The 11014-nt window shown below is 41.0% G+C and overlaps 1 long non-coding RNA gene across 1 annotated transcript; it reads right to left on the bottom strand.

The window, feature by feature from the left end:
• Nucleotides 1-2937: 2937 nt before the first annotated feature.
• On the bottom strand, nt 2938-10321 carry LOC141326562 (uncharacterized). Its single transcript, XR_012353922.1, has 5 exons — nt 10195-10321; nt 9679-9755; nt 8757-8822; nt 8504-8580; nt 2938-3836 (listed from the first exon to the last, which is right to left on the bottom strand). It is a non-coding gene; the product is annotated as an uncharacterized lncRNA (long non-coding RNA).
• Between the last annotated feature and the right edge of the window lie 693 nt (nt 10322-11014).

Genomic DNA, 11014 nt, shown 5'->3' with positions numbered 1-11014 from the left:
GGTGCCATGCATCTGGATGGATTGGCATCACTTTGAAAGCTACGGTGATGTCAATTTTTGCCATCCAAGCACTTTTTTTAGCATGTCAATGTCTTGATCAATGTTGTGGTATTTTGGAGAAAATTCGTCAAGAGGAATTAAGCTGTTAATGCTTGGGAACGGGGAATTATGCGGAGCTGAAAGGTCGACTATTAGGCGTTCTTACCTGAGAATTTCATGGTGGCTATTCCAATTGGGCTGATGCGGAAAATTGGGAAGGGGGGTGCATCGAAGGGGCCAATCATGAAACCGGAGTCCACTTCTTTTTTAACCCTAATACCGTATTGACTTTACAGCCCTTAATCCCGTGTTTGTGGACAAATGTGGGCACAGAGGTCTCAGGTGTGATCAAAAAATTTGTGTTCAATAAATGTTATATCACTATCTTCGATAAAATAAAATCTATCAATTTATGGTGTTTTTTTTATTTTGGGGGTATTTTTGAATTTATTTACCTTTAAAAGTACCATATTTTTTTATGTAAATAATGCTTATTTTTATGTTATATTTAATATTTAATTATCTTAATTAAAAAAATCATTCCAGTAAGTTCAGAGAGTTAAAACCTAAAGATGAAGTGACTTTGGTGACATCTGGTGTCTTATGTTAGTATAAAATTAACAAAAAAACAATAATATCAATAACCACTAGATGGCTGCAGTACTGAATTGCTGCATATAGGTTGAACTCTATGAACCACTGTTATGATGAATTTGACCTCTTAATTTTTTTTACTTTATCACAACTTAAAATTGTAATTTTAATAAATATATATCTGTGTTAGGTGAGACTATACAAAGATGCCAAAATATGCTTAGATATATATGACCATGCTATAAGGAAAAGACAAAGTAGTAAATCATTATTTATTTATTTGAAACAAAGAACATCAAATTTCAATAACTCAAACTAATTGGTGCCAATTCCTGGGTCTTTATGTTTGTATGTGTGAGTGAGTTTTTATTAAAAAAAAAAAAAAAAAAAAAAAAAAAATTCCAGCTCTGTTATAGGCTCATTGAATGCATTGTTTGTTTGTGTTTGTGTGTGTGTGTGTGTGTGTGTGTGTGTGTGTGTGTGTGTGTGTGTGTGAGTGTGAGTTGTTGCCATGTTGAGAAGGTTGTACAGGATCACCCCTTCATTTTTGTGTATGTAATATATGCGTTGTATTGGATCTACTGATTTTTATTTGACAAAAATAAAAAAAAATTCTCTGAATTACAGTTTTTCCCATTCATTCCTATGGGTGCCCATTTTTGTCCACGAATACGGGATTAAGGAGTTTTTTTTTTTCACCCACTTAACATTGTAGAATCGAGTCTTTTTTTTTTTTTGCGTGTTCAGGTGGCAAACTTAGGAAAAGTCACCAAGTCTTGTACCACTCAGATCAAGGGAAGTATTTTTAAAAAATTAATTAAAATTATTTTGCCCACATTTGTCCAGCTTACGGTATGAGGGTTAATCAGACTGTCCACGATGTCGGGTTCAGCGAGCTCAGATTGGAGGTTATTACAGATGATATTTTGGGAAAGCGCACACTCCACGCCGGGTTTAACCCTCTTGGGCTGACGGTCACGCCGGCGTGACCAACCTACTTTTTTTTAAGATCAACGCAAAAGACACTAAAAATGCTCTGTCGGTTTTCATACAAATTAGAGATATACATCAATGGAAACTGTAAAGTGTGTACTTTTATTTGTGCACACTCACAAGAACAGCAGAAAGTTGTGCTTTTTTATGTAGAATAAAGAGAACAAACAGGGTGATTTCTGTTTTCTCTGTCTCCGCAAACTGCTTTTAGAAATGCGTCACTTAAATCATTCAAACTCGGTGAATACTCAGCACACAAACAGAAAAGTGGTATCTACTGAAAGCTTGGTATTTATGCTTTTAAACGAAGTAAGTTTTTATCAAAAACAAATAATCTGTGATAAATTAATCTATATGAAACCAAGGAGATGTCTAGTCTATCCAGTTCCAACTAATTATCTCTAATGTGACCGCGCCCACTAGCGACATTCCTTTTGCTATGCAAATTAGCCATGTGCCACAAGCGTGGCAAGGACCGGAGTATCTGTACATGAGGAAACTCCCACATCACCGCAACAAAGCAACATGACTTCAAGTTCATCTTGATTACAGTTTGTTACTGAATGAAGATATGCTGTGAGGAATTAGACTTATATTTACCATGATCAGAAAAAGGACGCGATGCGACGCAAACCCAGCAGGAGGAGACATTTACATGAGTAAGTCTTACTTTCATTTTCCTACTAGCTTTCGCTGTTATTTACTTTGACAAAACATGTACACATTTTACTAGTTAGACTTATTCCAAACTAAAATTCCTGACTTTATCAAATGAAACAATATGAGGTACGTTTGATTGCATTGCATCTCTTACAATGGCAGGATATTTATAACCCAGATAGCAAAATGACTCCGGAACGCATCCGCGCCGGATGTACCACAAGATCCGTAACGGATCCGCAAAACGGGTCCGCATAGGAGTCCACTTGCACAGCGCAACGGATCCGGAACGGATGAGGATTCCGGATCCGAACCGGACCCGTTCCAGACCCTACCCGTATCCGCCAATAAAGCTGTTCATCCGGCCCGGATCCGATCCGGACCCGGTCATTAAGTTGGTCATCCGGCCCGGATCCGATCTGGACCCGTTTATAGAGTGACTCATCCGGCCCGGATCCGATACGGACCCGTTCATTGTGCTGTCTATACCTTATTTAAAATGGGTAATTGGCTAAAACTAGCTACGAAAATATCTAAAATAAAGTTGACAAACATTATATAGACTAGATTGCTCTATAAAACCTTAAATATTCTATATGTCCCCATTTATTAATATTAATAAACCACAAAATCATTCAAACCTCAAAAAAATCTAAACTTTAATTGGCCAATAACAATGAAACACACTATAAATGCAGATAATTACATTAAGAAAAATAAAATTGTACAAAAACATTGTTTTAACTAATGAAAAACTTCAGTTTAATAACTTTGAAAAACGAATGCATTAATTAAATTCAGCTATAAGGAATTTATTAGCACAGTTTCATTATTCACTTTGTGTCAGCTTGATAAACTTCAATATCAGTAAAAATGTTGCAAAATTAATACATCAGGAAACAAAGTCATTTCAGCAATAAAGCAGCTTGGAGAAAACAGTGATATCATAATCCAACTCAGTTCAGTTCAAGTCTTGAAATTATGCAATAGTGACAGTACAGTCAAATCAATTTAATTACTGAATATTCAGTGTCTTTTAAACCCCAGCTAAGGATGTCAGAGCCAGTGGAACCCAAACTCCAGCAGGTGACTGAAACAAAAAAAAGCTCAGCTCTTCTCTTGTTAAATGGACAAAGATGGTGTGGTTATGATTTTAGGGTGCATCACTATGTGGACTGAAGTCATTCAGAATATTGCATCCAGCTCCTACTGCTTGAAGATCAGGATACATCACGCTGTGGTTTTGTCTTAGAAGTTGAAGTCTGTCCAGCAGGGCTGCCTTTTAGCCAGAAGTGGACGATTGTATTAACAGTGACTGTAAATTGTGGTCCTAGCAGTTCCTGGCCTGGCATGTTCTTTGGTGGCCATAAGGGTCTGTGCAGAGGACTTGTCTGTTTCTTGTGGTCTTTGCTGAGGACCTGTGCCGATTGCTGTCATATCGTGATGTTCTTGTAGTCTCCGCTCACATTCAGGGCTGCGTTGTGGTCATCTCAGGGTTCAGGTTCACCTTCTGGTTTGAATACAGACTGGATCTGGCTGACTATGATAACCTTAGGACAAGAATGAGACAAAACATTGAAATAAGTAACAATCTTTGTTAACTTTCTCACAGCACCTGTAATCACACCTGTAATAAGAACATTTTCATAGACATTTCATGACATCTCATAGCAAAGATAACTGTTATATGCAGCAGGATGTAAAATTATATTTGTAAACATTTACCCTTAAATATATTGCTATGAATCTTTTGACACTGCACATTTTGTGATGTTTTCTGAACAAATTTAGGGAGGAGCTCGCGCAGATAATTAACACGGCTGGTCCACCATCAGCAATCATTCCCCTTATCCAATCAACCCAGGAAATCCCTATAAATATCACAACATTCCTACCTTCACTATCTCTTGTTTCATCAACACTTTGGCACATCCAACCACCGAGAACATGTCCGAGATCACCTTTTATCCAGAGGATAACGCTTTTGAAGCGGCACGAGATCCCGTAGCAACCCTAGCCGCAACTCAAGCCACCACCGCCCCGCAGGATCCTACAACCGAGCCCGCGGCTGCACCACGGGGCTGCAGGCCTTCTCGCCACGCCATCACCGGCACCTTCCCCGGCGTCTTCCGACGCCTCAGCCTTCTCATCCGCTCCAGCAACAGCGAAATGGACCGTGGCAGGTCTGCGGGAAGCACTCGCCAGCCCCAGCGCAAACATCCCACGCCGATCTACCAAAGCGAACGCCAGCCCGCCGCTCACGGCTTCGATCACAACCCAGCAGCTTCTTAAAGCCGCCGCGGTAGCGTGAGTTACCGCCGCGGTAGCGTGAGTTTACCGCCGCAGTCTGCAAAAGTCCCATTCACAGCCCATGCCTCAGCACACTCCCCTTTCCTTCCCATGGCCGGCAGCGCCGCCATCCAAAACCAACGCGAACAAACATCCCTCCACTTATTGCGCAAGACCCCCCCCCCCCACCGTTCGTCCAATACAGGGATAAGCCTTTTTCACAAAAATCGAAAATTACGTCAACGCAGGGTAAAGTCAGTTCCGCTACAGGTCTGCGCCTATTATATTAATATACTCTTGTCTCAAATAATGCTTCTTACCTTTTCTGTTTTGTCTGCTTTCCAAGTTGTTGTTATAATTTCAACAAAGAAACAACAATTTACTTGTTTGTAATTTATATGGGCACTCAGACCGCTACTTATCAATATAATAAGCTCAACATAGCGCCAGCTCCAGTTCTGTTTTCTATCTCCGGTATATTTAAGCGTATTTTCTCAATTTACTCAGTAATTTCCCTCGAATCACTACATGATGGTAAATTATGACAGCATTTGACAGCATTTATATCCAAATGCACATTTCCCCAAGAATAAATTAAATGATTCTGAGTCTGGATGATGCATAAACTCAATACAACAACGTAATCCAGATCCAAAAGGAATAAAGCCATTAATCGGAGTCATCTCTTGTTTAGTGAAGAGTCATAATGCACAGCCAGCACCAAATAGACAAAATGGCAAAACTCAAAACCGTGCTGTATTATAAGTGCTAACAGACATAATTAAATAAAGTATTTGTTATGACCAGAAGCTGACACAAGTTTTTGAAGAAATGTTTGCTATTTTTAGAGCAAACACCGGTATATATATCGTAGTATCATAGTATCTATTTTGTAAAAATAGACTTTGATTCCCGAACTTACGCTTGTTAAGTACGGCCGCTGCTGTCACCGGAAAAACTCTTACCCTGCGAGCGCCAATCCGGAAGTCAGAAACACGGAAGTGTGAAAAAGGCTAATTACGTCTAGCGTGATTTCGAATAATTTTTACCGACTCGGATCTTTGTGGCTCGTTCAGCAAATGAACGAATCCTTTTTCGAGTCATTTCATTCATTCGTTGATTTTACAAACTAAAGTCACTGTGCTTGGCTGGCCAAAGTCAACATTGCCTCTACCCTAAAGTCATGCCCATCCACCAAGATTTTCGTCACCTATTCAGTGTCTGCTGGCTGAATAATATTACTTCACTGCCTCACTTCGGCTGCAGAAGCAGCCCTTAATTTTTCAACATGTTATCAGAGGCAATTTGCTGGATCCTTTCCAACAATCATGACATACAGTTTCCGGTTCATATCCTAAACGACTTTCTGATCATCTTGCCCCCCGACTCCTCCCCAGCCGCACATTTTTGACTACCCAAAAGCCTTTCAGCAGACCCAAAGAGAGAATCGATAGAACGATTCTGGGGACTTCCTCACTCTTAACTAATCCAACCGTTCCAAGCGCAAGCTTTTAGGCCATTTAAATTTCACAATGCACATCATCCCTCAAGGCCGCCCCCCTTCATCTTCCATCTACCCTTTCTCACATCCTCCGCCCACGCCCTAGAGAACCAAATATCTCTAACCGACCCATGCCGCAACTAACCCAGTCTGTGGATATCCTTCCTTAAACAATGGAACGGATAATCCTTATATAAAAACCTGATTTCTTCCCCAACTGTTATCCAACCGCTTACAGATGTCACCCCCTCCATCGGTTTCGGAGATGTTTTCCAAGACCGCTGGTTCGCATCCACATAACCGCCCCCCCCCCCCCCCCCCAGCTGCCAGATTTCCGCATCAGCTATCATCCTCAGCGCTACTTTGAGCTATACCCTTCAGTCATTGCAGCTTCCCTACAGGGTAAAGAATGGCCCGTCACTAGCATCCTTGTCTATTGCGACAACGAAACTACCGTGCACCGCGTCAACAAAGGCCGCTCCCATTCCCCCACTCTAATGCCTTTTGGATTTCGGCTTGCGACCATTCATTATGAGTCTAGAAATCAATAGTTAACTCTCTTCTGCTTTTTCCTTCCAGAAATTCAGATCCTTGGCGCCGGAGGCGGACCCACTCCCGACCCCAGTACCTCCCTATTCAGAGCTGATATTCCCATAAACCACCCCCTGAGACCCCTCCTCGAAGCTTCCCTCAATTCCATTCTCCAAGCCGTTTCCCCCAGAACCCTTCAGTCCTACCTTACAGCTTGGAAATGTTTCAAAACATTTCACGCGGCTTACAAGCTATCGTTCCCCGACTTCTCCTTGCTAGCCATCACCTCCTTCATCTCCTATCTCAACGCCATCAAAAACCTCCAAGTCAGCTCCATTAAAGGATACCTTAGCGGCATCCAATTCTTCCACAAACTTCTATATGGCTCACCTTCCACCCAAATTTCCAATTCCCAGACAGCCCTACTCATTAAAGGCATACAAAAAACCCACCCCACCCGCCCAGACACCCGCCAACCGATAACACTCAAAGTGCTATCAAAGTGCATTTCCACCCTCCGAAAAGGCTATCAATCCATCCACACCGCCCGCACGCTAGACGCCATGTTTATCCTGGCTTTTTTGGCTTCCTCAGGTGCTCTGAGCTCGCCATCACATCTAGCTTCAACCCAGCCATCCACCCAACCATTTCTGACCTAGCAGTACTAGGCAGTGAAGCTATTTCCTATTTTATCAAACAAAGCAAAACAGACCAATCCAAGAGAGGCCACTTCATTTACATTTTCAACCTCCAGTCGCCCATCCAACCCTTCCAAACCCTCCTAGCCTTTTTGCAGATCATGAAATCTAAATCAAAAAACCCATCTGACCCCCTCTTTACAGACGACTCCAACCGTCCCGTCACCCGTTTCTGGTTTCAGAAACACCTTAAGTCTGTATTACTCTTATCCGGCATCCCAGCCGACAACTTCTCCAGCCATTCCTTTCGAATCGGCGCAGCAACAACAGCAGCCCAAAAAGGCCTCTCCCAGCAGCAAATCCAAACACTCGGTCGCTGGTCGTCAGAAGCTTTTAAGAGCTACATCCGATCAGACCGCTCCCACATCAAAGAAGCCCACCAAACACTGCTAAGCTAAAGCAATCATCCCAGTCCAGTCCATCCCCTACTCACCCCCACTATTTCGTACCCCGCAACACAAGCCCGCTTCCGCAGAAGCCTCTAGCCCCCCCCCATCCCAGCTCCTAGCCCCCTTTTCTCCTTTCTACTGCCGCAGCAGTGTTCACTCCCGCTAGAGCCCATATTCACAACCCTTCCCTGCCGAAAGAGAACCAGCTTCCGCAGAAGCTCCTAAACCCCTTTCTCTGCCGCAGCAGAGCCCGCTTCCGCAGAAGCATCTTCCCCGCACCGCAGTGCCAGCTCCCGCAGGAGCCCCCCCCCAGCCCCCCTTTTCTCCCTTCTACTGCCGCAGCAGTGTTCACTCCCGCTAGAGCCCATATTCACAACCCTTCCTCGCCGAAAGAGAACCAGCTTCCGCAGAAGCTCCTAAACCCCTTTCTCTGCCGCAGCAGAGCCCGCTTCCGCAGAAGCATCTTCCCCGCACCGCAGTGCCAGCTCCCGCAGGAGCCGCCCCCCCCCCCTCCATTCTCTGCCGCAGCAGAGCCCGCTTCCGCAGAAGCATTTTCCCCGCACCGCAGTAACAGCTTCCGCAGAAGCTCCTAACCCCCTTCTCTGCCGCAGCAGAGCCCATATTCACAACCCTTCCTCGCCGAAAGAGAACCAGCTTCCGCAGAAGCTCCTAAACCCCTTTCTCTGCCGCAGCAGAGCCCGCTTCCGCAGAAGCATCTCCCCTGCACCGCAGTGCCAGCTCCCGCAGGAATTGTCAGTATTTAACAAACTGGTTGGCTAAATCAAGTTTAAAACTCTATTTAATCTTACTTTTAAAGATGACGTAAAATATCGAAGAATGAAGTAGAATCTAAAACCAGACTGGAGCTCTTGAATAAGCTGTAAAGCTGCAAAAGAACACAGACAGTATCTTAGCATTTTTCAATTCCATATAAATAATCTGAAACCACATTATAAGGTGGGATATATTTGTAAAAAAAAAAAAATGGGCACAAACTAGTATACCACAACCAAAAACTACTGTTAAATGTAGGATGTAAAAATAGGTTTGTAAACATTTCACCTTAAATATAGAGAATGGGAATCCACGTTGAGCCACATTGCATTCTGTCATATTTTTGGACACGATCTGGAGCACAGAAGAAAAAACAGTGAAAACAGATTAATATATAAAATCTTTCAATCAAAGTAAATCACTTTGTTGTGTGTCTTGAGAAGCTGCAAATATTCATTACATAGTATTCAGTCTCCTTCACTAAAGCGGTACTGATATAACTGCTAGAACACTTACGAAAATTACCATGGTTTTATTATAGTAAGCAAGTAGCAACCAAATTGTTTGGCATTTTTATTAGCATTCTTATAACCACAATTTTATTAGAAATACCACGGTTGAACTATGGTTAGAGTATTAAAACTATGGCTAATTTGTAAGGGGAGAATACACTAAAGCAAGATCTCAAACGGTGGATCATTTATCATTGTCATATTGCCCTGCTCAGTGTTAAAGAATTAAACCATTATAGAAGTATCAGAATAACTTACTATAAATCTGTTTTAAAATTGTGTGTTGTGGATGTTATACAAATAAATAACTAGACTTGAATAAATTAAGCTGAATATTGCTAACTGTCAAAGATGCCAAACAAGGATGCAAGAGATCAAATAAATGAATGAGCTTAATACATGTACAAACAAGTGGCCAGGTATCAACAAGCTGCCACATGTAACATTTTATGATGATACAGTAAGCCTTAACCACTCCAACATGATCTTAATTAGAATATTATTAACATAAAATTATGTAATATAAAATATTTACATTCACTGGTATCCATTCTCTGCTATTGCTACTGTGTCCTAAATTGACAGAATGCATTGCCATTGAGACATTGCACATTTATTTCATGTTAAAGCTGTAGTGTGGATCATTGTCAATTGACAAACTAGTTTGCTAAATCAAGTTTAAAACTATTTAATCTTACTTTTAAAGATGAAGTAGAATATCGATGGATGATGTAGAATCAAAAACCAGACTGGAGCACTTGAATGAGCTTTACAACTGCAACAGAACACACACACACACACACACACACACACACACACACACACACACAGACAGTATCTTAGTAATTTCATATACATTATCTGAAATAACTTTACAAGAGATGGGGAATATATTTGTCAAAAATTGACTTCAGCTAAAAATTCCAGAACCAAACATTAATGACAAAATATAGCACAATATACCTATATATTCGCTATATAAAAGGCATAGATTAAAATCCTTATAGCCAAATAAACTGCCCTGTCTCCCAAAAAAAGGAGATCCCGTCCAAATAGGCCAGTTCTTACTCAAGATGCTAACGCGTTGAAGAGCTAACTAGATGTTCCACAACGCCCTTTCAGAATTAAAAATGTAAACAAAGCAATAACTAATTTATTAACGTTAATGTTACTGGTAATCGTACAAATAAAGCATATTTTAAAAGTATTCTTACCGTGTTCAGTCCTCTTTAACATGGCAGGCCGCAGCTTCACTCTGGAGGATTTCTGAGATGCGACTGTTAGAAAAACAAAAACACGTTAGGATTGAGAATCCGCCCAGCATCCGTATCGAGTCCGATCATATAATTTTATATTTCATATGAACTGAAACATTAGGAGAAGAGGCTGGGGATATATTTATTGAAATACAAGCAAAAACAGACTTTAACTAATATTCTAAAACCTAATTTAAGTGACAAAAATGTGTATTCTAGCGTGCAGTTATACTTCTGAGGAGGATTTGATTTCTGAAATGACTGTTAGAAAAAAAGCGCGTTCGGATCGCGAATCCGCGCAGCATCCGTAACGAGTCCGCTAGTTTATTTCATATGTATTATATGGACAAAAAGTAAATATTTGACTAAAAATATTTGACGAAATACAAGCACAAATGTATTTGAAATAATATTGTAGAACCCAATTTAAGAAAAAGAGTTTATTCTCGCAAGCAGTCATTTCTTGGAAAGGGGTGAAAAATTACCTAACGTTAACAATCAGGACTGATCATCAGGATTAAAATATGGAAATCAGGACTATTTGGACGGGATATCTTCCTTTCTGTGAGATGGGTAAAGCAGTTTATTTAGTTGGCCAAGTTACTCAAATCTACTATATGCTAATAAAGAGCTAACCTCCACTGAACATTTCACAACTCAACTTAAAAAATAAAATAAAAACACAAACAAAGCAATTAACTACTTTATTACCGTGAATGTTACTGGCAACTGTACAAATAAAGCACATTTTAAGAGTATTCTTACCGTAATCAGCTTC

Source organism: Garra rufa, chromosome 2 (genome assembly GCF_049309525.1).
Source record: "Garra rufa chromosome 2, GarRuf1.0, whole genome shotgun sequence".
Lineage (NCBI taxonomy): Eukaryota > Metazoa > Chordata > Actinopteri > Cypriniformes > Cyprinidae > Garra > Garra rufa.
This window is presented reverse-complemented; position numbering and strand designations above follow the sequence as displayed.